This window comes from Schistocerca gregaria, unplaced genomic scaffold (assembly GCF_023897955.1).
Source record: "Schistocerca gregaria isolate iqSchGreg1 unplaced genomic scaffold, iqSchGreg1.2 ptg000614l, whole genome shotgun sequence".
Taxonomy (NCBI): Eukaryota; Metazoa; Arthropoda; class Insecta; order Orthoptera; family Acrididae; genus Schistocerca; species Schistocerca gregaria.
The window spans coordinates 585586-598598 of NW_026062002.1; positions in this window are offsets into that span (position 1 = coordinate 585586).

Sequence of the window (13013 nt, forward strand, 5' to 3'; positions counted from 1 at the left end):
AGAGAACTAAGTGTTCTACATCCCACAGTACACTGAGGTATCTGCCAACCACAATCACTCACCTCTGGCCACCACAGTACTGATGAAACACGTTGAAGACTCTATCACCACTAAATTGCATCATAAGTGATACAATCACAGCCACCCCGTAGGAAACAGAAAACTACGTTACCATACAAGTAGCTTATTTGCTAGAAATGTCTTTTATTTGCCCCGTACACATTTACAACACACTCAAGCAATGTCTGAAGATCAGTATGTACCTTTTGAACAGAAAGGTTTTCATTTACATCGTAAATACTTTGTGTCTTAAATGCAAAAACAGGCACAGTGGATATTCGTCGATTACAGCGCCATCTACCGCGATTGGGAAACAAGAAACAATGGTTTGGGTAGGCCGTAGGAATGTTTCCTTTTAATTTTCTTTTCTTTCTTTTACTTACACACTTTCCTGCATGACGGACTGCCACCGACTCCTTGTTATGTTCGTAGCTATCGCTTGGTCTCACGCTGTTAGTAAGATAGTAAGGGACTTCTGTCTTGGTGCGTGACAGTGGATAAGTGTGGCGAACAGAAATTCGCGAAATACTGAGCAACAAATACTCTTAGGAAGAGCTACATACTCTGTGATTTACGAACTTTACCGTACATATGAAAATGCGTTTATTGTTTCATTTGACAGACGCCATACGATGCTTGCCCAGTTTCATTATTCAAACTTTAATAAATATATCAGTTTTTAATGTTCCAGTGCGTTTTCGTTAATTGCAGTTTGCCGACAATCAACAGAGTCACAAAGAAAAAAAATCCAGATATACTACGAGGTAAAACCACTCGTAACAAACAAATGAGTAACCGAACGATTCTCTACAGTGATCTCGCATAAGCATTTCGCTTTTTCTTCATATGTATAATGCTTTTCACGATTTTGCGCGTTTCCGTCAGTAACTGCAAATATAGTCTGTAAGAAAATATTATGAAAACAATATATTACATATATGCAATGAAAAGTACATGCCTAATGACATAAGGCAGCTTCCTCGCATTTCGAGCTTCATTTAAATAGTATTATTTTAAGAGAGTATTACTGCTGTTAAATATGTCGCGTAACGCAACGTTAATGCCAGTATGGATGCAACAGGGAGAGGATTGTATAAGCGAGTATATTAAGTAATGCGGTAAAGTTCAAAGGTAATAGAGAATATAGCCTTTTCTGAGAGAACTAAGTGTTCTACATCCCACAGTACACTGAGGTATCTGCCAACCACAATCACTCACCTCAGGCCACCACAGTACTGATGAAACACGTTGAAGACTCTATCACCACTAAATTGCATCATAAGTGATACAATCAAAAAACTTTTACATATATGGCAATGCTCCTAAGTCATATACACTGAAGAGCCAAAGAAACTGGGACACCTCCCTAACATCTTGTAAAGCCCCCGTGAGTACACGGAAGTACCGCAACTCGACGTGGCATGGCTCGACTAATGTCTGAGGTTAGAATTACATTAACACCTTCAGCTGCTGATGGGCTTTGATATATATAAACGAGCACAGGTGAAAATGTGTGCCCCGACCGGGACTCGAACCCGGGATCTCCTGCTTACATGAAGGACGCTCTATCCCGGTCGGGCACACATTTTCACCAGTCCCCGTTGCTATACGTCAACGCCCGTCAGCAGCTCAAGGTATTAATACAATCGTAATTTCGTTCTAGACGGCCTCAGGTCAGCAATTGTGTCCGTTCTTTTGGACGAGAGTCGTCCGACCATGCAACATATTTCCAGTCACCAATAGTCCAATATCGGTGTTGAAGGGCCTAGTGCAGGCGTAAAGCTTTGTGTCGTGCAGTTATCAAGGATACACGAGTGGGCTTTCAGCTCCGAAAGCCCATATCGATGATGTTTCGTTAAATGATTCGGACGCAGCGATGTGGGAGACTTGATATTTTACCGGATTCCTGATATTCACGGTTCACTACACATACATCCTCACTTCGTCGCTACTTTGGAGATGCTGTGTCCCATAGCTCGTGCGCCTACTATAACATCACGTTCAAACTCACTTAAATCTTGATAACCTGTCATTGTAGCAGTAGTAATGGATCTAACAACTGAGCGTGTCACCTGTTCTCTTATATTACCGTTGCCGACCGCAGCGCCGTATTCAGCCTGTATTTGAATACGCATGCCTATACCAGTCTGTTTGGCGCTTCAGTGCATATTATTTAGTATTACCGAAGAGTATTTATTGCTCCATATTTCGCGGATTTTGCCTACTTCACTCAGCCACTACCACGTACCGCGACCAAACTAACATGGTAACTGCATTCATAATATCCTTAATGAGATATACGTCTGTGTGCATCTCATATCTAGACCGCTACGCATGGGTGTTCTCATGCCACACATTCTGACTCGGGCAACGATCTGGATGAGAAAAACTGGCGATACCTGCAAGAAAATGACCCAGGTTCCGAGCCAGAACCACAATTCCACAACGAGGCAGCTTTCATCGCATAACCTGGTGGCTGGGATTTGTTGCAGCTGCGGTGTTCATTCCTTCGTATGGGCCATCACTGTGGAGTAACACTTGTAAGCAGCAACAATCTGATGTAATGAAAGTTTACTTTATTACTGGCGCTTCCTGGCAGATTAAAACTGTGTGCCGGACCGAGACTCGAACTCGGGATATTTGCCTCAGGGCGTTCTCTGCCGTCTGAGCTACCCAAGCACGACTCACGACCCGTCCTCACAGCTTCAATTGTACCTTCCTAAATTCACCGAAGCTCTTCTGCGAGCGTTGCAGAACTGGCTCTCCTGGAAGAAAGGATTTTGTAGAGACATGGCTTAGCCACAGCCTGGTGGATATTTCCAGATTGATATTGGGTACTTTATTACTGTTTAATTAAACAGCTTCATTAAACAACGAAAAAGTAACTCACATTATATGAGCTGAATCACTAAGATTAAACTGCGTAATAACAGCAGCGCCGTCATTCACTAATGAACATGAAAAATATCAGTTCTGCAGAAGTATGTAAAGATTCTTACGAAAATTCCAATAGAGTTGCAGATTCTCAAGATAAGAAGGCTACACACAGCCCGCTACACTGGCCATACTAATGTAAAAGTTGATTCCTTATTTCCCTCGCAAAGTCCAAAACATCCCCACCACGCCTGAGGTTTTGCGGACCTCCTACCACGCCGTGCGTCAGCGCCGGCACGGAGACCTGTCTCTGAACTAACAGAGCGCTCCATTAATTCGGGCTGAAACACGCCACCACTCTCCAGGACAGGTGCAAGACCCACCCGTGGCTGGCGATAAGTCGCACGGAGACGTGGTGTGGATGTTTTACCAAATAGGCGCGCCTCCACTGACGGAACAGTTTCTGTCAACCTGCAGACTACAGGGCCCCTCATCATACAAGATACTTCCAGTCAGCGTTTGGTGTTAGGAAGCCTTCCAAATTTCGTATATACTCTACACTCGACACTCAAAATTATGTTTGAGAACATTTTTCATATTATCCCCACTATTTGTAGTTAAAGAAAGAAAATGATTACAGTGCTTCAAAAAGTAATATTTGCAGTAAACTGAAAAACGTATTGATTTAATTTTACATATTTTAAAAGAAGAAATGTTGAATTTTCTCGCGCAGAGTACGAGAGACTGGCGCGGCTATTTGCGCACTGTTTTGACAGACAGGTGGAGCTGAGCTAGATAGGAGCTGGCGTGTATAGCTGGCTGTCTAACGAGCAGGCGATAACCGTGATACTGGCGGAATGTGTGCGCCACTTAGAAAGCGAGTGTCGTAATGACTGCAAGTCTAGTATACAGGCACGTTAATGCAAGTGCTTTTTCCAAGGGAGGGTGGTCTTCTCTGGCCCTCGCGACGTGTGACGGTGCCTCACGCCGCAAATTCTGAGATCGCAAGCTATTAGGATGGTGCATAAGATCGCAGCGTTTTCTTCTGTATATTAATATTGTTATAGGTTTTGGATTTTACAAGGAGTGTTATACGTCATTGGTCCCTTACCTGCATTTGTCGTAGATCCCTCGCCCAGCGCGAAGTTCCAAGCGACTGGAAAAAAAGCGCAGATGACTCCAGTATATAGAGAGGTAAAGAAACGGACCCGTAAAATTAGAGACCAATATCCCAAACTTCTGATTGCTGCAGACTCCCTGTACACATTCTCAGTTCGATTATAATAGACTTACGTGAGGCTAAGCAACATACGTCGACGAATCAACATGGCTTTAGGAAGCATCGTAAGTGCGAAACTCAGCTTGCCCTTTCCTCACGTGACATACTGAGAACTATGTACGAAGGGCAACAGGCAGATTCCATATTTCTAGATTTCCGGAAAGAATTTGACATCGTGCCCCATTGCAGATTGTTAAAGAAACTACGAGTATATCGTATAAGTTCACAGATATGTGAATGGCTCGAAAACTTCTTGAAAAATAGTACGCAGTATGTTGTCCTCGATGGTGAGGGTTCATCAGAGACAACGAAATGTGATAGAACGGCTGTTGTTCTTTATACAGGGCGAGGCCATCTAAATGTTCAATACATTAGCTCCGAGGAACAAATGGCAGTTTACTGAAATGTCCAGTCCTAGTTGCTTTTGGTAAAATATGTCAAAAGCTGGGGATAGTGAATTTTACGGGTAATTAAGGAAAGTATTAAATTGATGGGGGTGTTGAAGTAATGACAATTTAATAATTATACTTTGCTAACTTCCAGCATTCTGAAAGGCATTGTAGTGTCTCGAGAATTTCGGGGTAAATTCTAGAGACCCTCGTATTTCCACCGTCTTGAACACGGGTTATTTTAGAGACGAGTGTGGTATAGTAGAATGTATCTACTGCACCACAATTATGTGTGTGCAGGACGGACATGTATGGGACGGATGATAGGCGCGTGCAGGTAGTCGCCGATCCTGGCTAACAAGGGGAAGGCCTCAGACACGGCCAACCGATTCAGCTCAAATTTGGCAGGTTGCTTGTGTAGAACCTAAAATGAAATACTCCAAGATCTTTTGGGTCAACACCCCCGCGATTTTGAGAAAATCAACCCTAAAGTTTTTGACGAGCAACGGACTCAGAATTAGAGCGATCGATAGATAATTGTAAATAGAGCATTTTTCATCATCAGGTATGGGGTCCGCAAACGCAAACTTTTCCAAAAATTGAGGAAAGAAACTTTTACAATTGTCGCTCCTGTACCCACATGGTAAACGCTTTTCGCCGACAGCGGCGATAGCGGAACAGCTAAGGTAACTAACTGGCTGGGAATCGGAGAACCCTAGCGGATGTTATTATTTTCGTTTGTATTTTTCCATATCTCAATTGATAGGGATAGTATGGTTAATAAGGTAAGTAAATTAATAAAGAATGATAATAATAAAGTAGGCAAACTAATGACCCCAACGCCGTTGGTTAGTAAAGTATTAAACTTTTAAGGCTTGTCACATGACCACAACTACGACTAACAAGGGGAGGCCGCCAATTGTGAAATTCAGATTCGATCCCTACTGCGCATAATAAAAGCTCATGGCCAGAGGTGTAATGTGGCAAAGCACCAAGATGCACTTCTCAGCCGTTGTCGAGAAAATCGACAGTTAAAAGAAACCGTTGCGGTGAAATACTCTCTACGATTGATAGTTTTCTACAGCGTCGTGGATCAGCGGTAAACGCTCGGGTTCGTAATCCGAAGGTGGCCGGATCGAACAGCCGGCACGGTAGCTTAGCGCGTTCGGTCAGTGTGTTAGCTGCCGTCTGTAATAAAAAAACTGAGTTAATAGATCAACGACTAACTGAAACGGGTGTCTTGCGATGTCTGCCCCGAGCAGATACAATGAACAAAAATGAAATAAAAAAAATAAACAAAATAAAAAAATCAATGGAACGCCTAACCAACTAATTAGCAGCATAAGCAGTGCAGGGTATATGAAGCGTGTCGGGAGAGGCGGAAAAATAAAAAAAAAAAAATCTCGCGCCATGCAACATTTTTTATTATTAGTGTTTTGTAATTCATATATGAATTGCTTACACATGTTGGTGAAGGCGGATCGCTGTCCAATTGTACCGCCTCAATTTTTCCGTTTGTTTAACAGGGTGTACCAAAGCTCTCACGTCCGCACTGATTTTCGACGATGTTATAAGTTGCGCTAGGGACCGCACCTACCTTCTTTCGAAGTTAGCAGGCAACTACGCTCTTATGCGGCGGCTCGTTTCGGCCCATTCAACATCTGTCCTTCGAGTGTAACGAGCGAGTAACGGAGTTTATATTTCATACCTGCCACAGCAAATTTGTGTACGTGGGGTTTGTATTCTAATTCGAACGTTTGATTTACGCTATACGTATTCGTTTCGGAATATCGTTTCTACGTCTTCCGTTAACTATACTTGGTTAACATTATGAACACAATTAATAACATTAATGAAATACAACTTTGTTTGCGGAAAACATAATGATGTTTGAAGTTGCCAGTTTTTCCACGACAAACGACTTTCAACAACTTATTATATGCATAATTGTTGCAACTGATTGCTGGGAATTATATATATATTGTGTGTATGTACAAACATTTGAATTACAAAAAACAAATACTAAAAAAAAATGGTTGCATGGCGCGAGATTCGAACCGGCGAACTTCGGAATTACGAACCCGAACCCGAGAGCTTACCGCTGCGCCACAACGCTGTAGAAAACTATCAATCGTAGTGAGTATTTCACGCCGGTTTCTTTTAACTGTCGATTTTCTCGATAGCGGCTGAGAAGTACTTCTTGGTGCTTTCCCACACAGCACCTCTGGCTATGAGCTTTTATTATGCGCAGTATGAATTGAATCTGAATTTCACAATTGGCGGCCTCCCCTTGTAAGAGTGCTTCGAATTCCTCACGAGGGATCACAGACAGCCAACCGCGCGACGCTTGTTTACAGCGAGGCACGGGGCAGAATGCACGCGGGGAGAGTTATGTTGTCCCGGTTGCCTCTTCGTCATATCATAGTTGTGAATCTGGAAGAGAGAAGGTGTCCAGCACGAGCCTTATAGACGTAAATCGGAAAGAGTTGTTTTCCGTCATTAGGCTGCCGTGATCCTGGCGGATACAGTAGTGATTTTTCCATCATTAATGTGCCGAATGAAATAAGTTTCGTGAATGAATACAGTGTTATTCTGTAAGTAACATATGACGAGTGTTGTATGTAGTTTGTAGAAATTAGCTCGTCTGTTTATGCCGTAGTAACTAGTTATTATTTGTTGTCATATCTTTCAGGTGCATAATCTGAGTAACGGAGGATGTACACCCTTCGACTAGCGTTGTAATATATAGTTGGGAGCCTGTCACAGACGATGGCAAGCGGGAAGTTACCGTCACTGTGTTTTGGTTTGCAAAATACAGATGCATTATCAACGCACTACCGGAAGCAGCCAGGTCTGTTTCTCGGCGTTCCAGTTTGATAAGAACGGCTATGGTCGAGAGATTTTTGGTGGTGACGAACGAAATGACTTTTCTTGATACTGAGGTAGTATACCATGAAGACGAAGCAGAAGGTGATTCAGTGGAAGATATCCCGACTACTGAATCCCTAAATTGTCATAACACTTCAGAAATCTCCACTTCTCTGGGAATATGTGCTTCATCCGTTCCCGATGAGTATCACGAACCGGTTACTAAACGACTTAACTACAGCTCTATACCCCTTGAAGTAAAAGTTAAGGCGGTAGCGCTAGCCAGGAATCATCCAAATTTGAACTTACAAACACTGCAAAAGAATGGAGCAACAACAGCCCTGGAGCAGAAGAAGGACTTGAAATTGTGGGAAAGTGATATCGTTAAAGGAGGGACAAGATACGACAAATACCAGGCGATAAATATGTGGACTTACGACCGATTTGTCGAATCTTGTTGACGTAACGAGAATGTAACAGCGACAATACTTCAGGAGTGGGCTGCAGGTGCAGCGCTTCAATATACGGCCAACAAGGATTCTACGTCTGCTGCATCATTATCTTGGGCAAAAAATTTCAGATCGGGGTATAAAATTCGTCAACGGTGAGTCACTAAATACGTCTCTCATAAGGAGGTACAAAATATAGAAGATATACAGAAAGTGGGAGCTCTTTTCAACAGGCAAACGGCGTCACTTATGACCGGTTTTAATAGTGATTACGTGATCAACACCAGTCATACAGGATGCGAGTATTGGGTGAACATTCGACGCACGTTATCGCATAAGGGAGAAAAACGAATCCTTGTCGCAGTTGGCAGTAAAAACCTACTAACACATTCGTACACGGCGCAACATGCCACTACAGCCTCTGGAAAACGGTTACGTAAGGTTTTCCTATGTTTACAAGAAACGAATGTTACATTTGGTCCTCAGGTTATAGAAGAGGTCAACCGTTTAACCGACTCGTTGAAAAATGTTTACATTACCTTCTCCAAACTGACGAATGCGATTTACAGAACATTTCTTGAGAATGTTTTAAAACCATACGTTCCCTATACCAAGTTTTTTCTAGTAGTGGATTCCTGGAGTGGACAAAGTAATGCTATATTATATGACACAATGATTATAAATGGCGAGGGTCAGCCGACGTGCACGGTAAAAGTAATACCGCCCAACTGTACACCTGTGTACCAGCCGTGTGATGTTGATTTCTATCGCCAGGTTAAAAACTTTATTTCCAGGCTTCAGGATTGCAGTGTGCTTCTGGAAACCCAGCGGGAATTGGACAACCGCACGGATACAATAACTATTTACAACATAATTCATATCCAACTTTCAGCATCGATTTTTCACGCAATGATATCGTATGCGTGGTACGCATCAAAATTAATTCCCGAAAAAGACATTTTTAAATGTAAACCAAGTTTGTTTTCCGCCTACTCTTGGGAAGGAACAGTGTAGCTTTCGAAAGATTGCATTCATTAGATGTTCTTGGTGCCGTGAGTATATTTGTTTCAAATTTTTATGTGACAAGTACCACCCATCTAGTTGTTCGACGAAAAATGAGGACACGTAACAGTGACTGGAAGAGCCATTCTAAAGTGACCTGGAGTAACATTTTAGATGTTTACTACCCCAAGAAGTTTCAGAAATTTATTTACCTACCTTATTTTTATCGTTCCTTATAGATTTACTTACCTTATTAACCCTCCTATTCCTATCAATTGAGATATGGAAAAGTACAAAGGAAAATAATAACATCCACTGGGTTTCCTCGCGATTCGAACCCGGGTTCTCAGATTCCCAGCCAATTACCTTGGCTGTTGCGCTTTCAGTGCTGTCGGCAAAAACCGTTTAAAAAGTTGGAACAGAAGCGACAGTTGTAAAACTTTCTTTCCTCGATTTCTGGAATAGTATGCGTTTTCGGATACCATAGCTGATGATGAAAAATGCTCTATTTACAGTTATCTATCGATCCCGCCAATTTTGAGTCGATTGCTCTTCATAACTTTTAGGGGTGATTTTTTCAATAACGCGGTGGTGTTGACCTAAAATATCTTAGATTCCTCCGTTTTAAGTTGTACACAAGCGACCTGCCAAATTTGAGCCGAATCGGTTGGCCATGTCTGAGGCCTTCCATTTGTAAGGAGTTACACGTCCAGCTCAAGGAACAAACGCGCCGTCTCAGTGCGATGTCAAACATTATTTGTGAATATTTGAATGTTGTTGAAAGAGAAGAAGGAACAATTACTTATTCATTCTTTCTCTTACTTTTGTAAGGTCCAGACGGTTGTCTTGTTAAATTTTGTGAGATTTGTAGACTGTATTTATGGAAAAATGAATGTGATAGTTTCTGACGGACCAGAAGGTTCCGAGCTTGCGAAAAATGTTTTGTTGTTGTTGTTGTTGTGGTCTTCAGTCCTGAGATTGGTTTGCTGCAGCTCTCCATGCTACTCTGTCCTGTGCAAGCTTCTTCATCTCCCAGATCCTACTGAAACCTACATCCTTCTGAATCTGCTTAGTGTATTCACCTCTTGGTCTCCCTCTACGATTTTTACCCTCCACGCTGTCCTCCAATGCTAAATTTGTGATCCCTTGATGCCTCAAAACATGTCCTACCAACGGATCCCTTCTTCTAGTCAAGTTGTGCTACAAATTGCTCTTTTCCCCAATTCTATTCAATACCTCCTCATTAGGTACGTAATCTATCCACCTTATTTTTAGCATTCTTCTGTAGCACCACATTTCGAAAGATTCTATTCTATTCTTGTCCAAACTATTTATCATACATGTTTCACTTCCATACATGACTACACTCCATACTTTCAGAAACGATTTCCTGATACATAAATCTATACTCAATGTTAACAAATTTCTCTTCTTCAGAAATGGTTACCTTGCCATTGCCAGTCTACATTTTATATCCGCTCTACTTCGAACATCATCTGTTATTTTACTTCCTAAATAGCAAAACTCCTTTACTACTTTAAGCGTCTCATTTCCTAATCTAATTCCCTCAGCATCACCCGATTTAATTTGACTACATTCCATTATCCTCGTTTTGCTTTTGTTGATGTTCATCTTATATCCTCCTTTCAAGACACTGTCCATTCCGTTCAACTGCTCTTCCAGGTCCTTTGCTGTCTCTGACAGAATTACAATGTCATCGGCGAACCTCAAAGTTTTTACTTCTTCTCCATGAATTTTAATACCTACTCCGAATTTTTCTTTTGTTTCCTTTACTGCTTGCTCAATATACAGATTAAATAACATCGGGGAGAGGCTACAACCCTGTCTCACTCCTTTCCCAACCACTGCTTCCCTTTCATGCCCCTCGACTCTTATGACTGCCATCTAGTTTCTGTACAAATTGTAAATAGCCTCTCGCTCTCTGTATTTTATCCCTGCCACCTTCAGAATTTGAAAGAGAGTATTCCAGTCAACATTGTCAAAAGCTTTCTCCAAGTCTACAAATGCTAGAAACGTAGGTTTGCCTTTTCTTAATCTTTCTTCTAAGATAAGTCATAAGGTCAGTACTGCCTCACGTGTTCCAACATTTCTACGGAATCCAAACTGATCCTCCCTGAAGTCCGCATTTACCAGTTTTTCCATTCGTCTGTAAAGAATGCGCGTTAGTATTTTGCAGCTGTGACTTATTAAACTGATAGTTAGGTAATTTTCACATCTGTCAGCACCTGCTTTCTTTGGGATTGGAATTATTGTATTCTTTATTTAGTCTGAGGTTATTACGCCTGTCTCATACATCTTGCTCACCAGCTGGTAGAGTTTTGTCATGACTGGCTCTACCAAGGCTGTCAGTAGTTCTAATGGAATGTTGTCTACTCCTGGGGCCTTGTTTCGACTCAGGTCTTTCAGTGCTCTGTCAAATTCTTCAAGCAGTATCTTATCTCCCATTTCATCTTCATCTACATCCTCTTCCATTTCCATAATATTGTCCTCAAGTATATCGCCGTTGTATAGACCCTCTATATACTCCTTCCATCTTTCTGCCTTTCCTTCTTTGCTTAAAACTGGGTTTCCATCTGAGCTCTTGATCTTCATACAAGTGGTTCTCTTTTCTCCAAAGGTCTCTTTAATTTTCCTGTAGGCAATATCTATCTTACCCCTAGCGAGATAAGCCTCTACATCCTTACATTTGCCCTCTAGCCATCCCTGCTTAGCCATTTTCACTTCCTGTCAATCTCATTTTTGAGACCTTTTGTATTCCTTTTTGCCTCCGTCATTTACTGCATTTTTATCAATTAAATTCAATATTTCTTCTGTTACCCAAGGATTTCCAGCAGCTCTCGTCATTTTACTTACTTTATCCTCTGCTGCCTTCAATACTACATCCCTCAGAGCTACCCATTCTTCTTTTGCTGTGTTTCTTTCCCCCATTCCTGCCAATTGTTCCCTTATGCTCTCCTTCAAACTCGGTACAACCTATGGTTCTTTCAGCTTATCCAGATCCCATGTCCTTAAATTCCCACCTTCTTGCAGTTTCTTCAGTTTTAATCTACAGGTCATAACCAATAGTTTATGGCCAGTGTCCACATCTGCCCCTGGAAATCTACTACAATTAAAAACTTGATTCCTTAATCTCTGTCTTACCATTAAATAATCTATCTGATACCTTTTAGTATCTCCAGGATTCTTCCATGTATACAACCTTCTTTTATGATTCTTCAACCAAGTGTTAGCTATGATTAAGTTATGCTCTGTGCAAAATTCTACCAGACAGCTTCCTCTTTCATTTCTTAGCCCCAATCCATATTCACCCACTATGTTTCCTTCTCTCCCTTTTCCTACCGACGAATTCCAGTCACCAATGACTATTACATTTTCGTCTCCCTTCACTACCTGAATAATTTCTTTTATCTCATCATACATTTCATCAATTTCTTCATCATCTGCAAAGCTAGTTGGCATATAAATTATACTACTCTAGTAGGCATGGGCTTTGTGTCTATCTTGGCCACAATAATGCGTTCACTATGCTGGTTGTAGTAGCTTACCCGCACTCCTATTTTTTTATTCATTATTAAACCTACTCCTGCATTACCGCTATTTGATTTTGTATTTATAGCCCTATATTCACCTGACCAAAAATCTTGTTCCTCCTGCACAGAACTTCACTAATTCCCACTATATCTAACTTTAACCTATCCATTTCCCTTTTTAAATTTTCTAACCTACCTGCCCGATTGAGGGATCTAACATTCCATGCTCCGATCCGTTTTCTTTCTCCTAATAATGACGTCCTCCTGAGTAGTCCCCGCCTGGAGATACAAATGGCGGGCTATTTTACCTCCAGAATATTTTACCCAAGAGGACGCCATTATCATTTAATCATACAGTAAAGCTGCATGTCCTCAGGAGAAATTACGGCTGTAATTTCCCCTTGCATTCAGCCTTTCCCAGTACCAGCACAACAAGGCCGTTTTGGTTAATGTTGCAAGGCCAGATCAGTCAATCATCCAGACTGTTGCCCCTGCAACTACTGAAAAAGCTGCTGCCCCTCTTCAGGAACCACATGTTTGT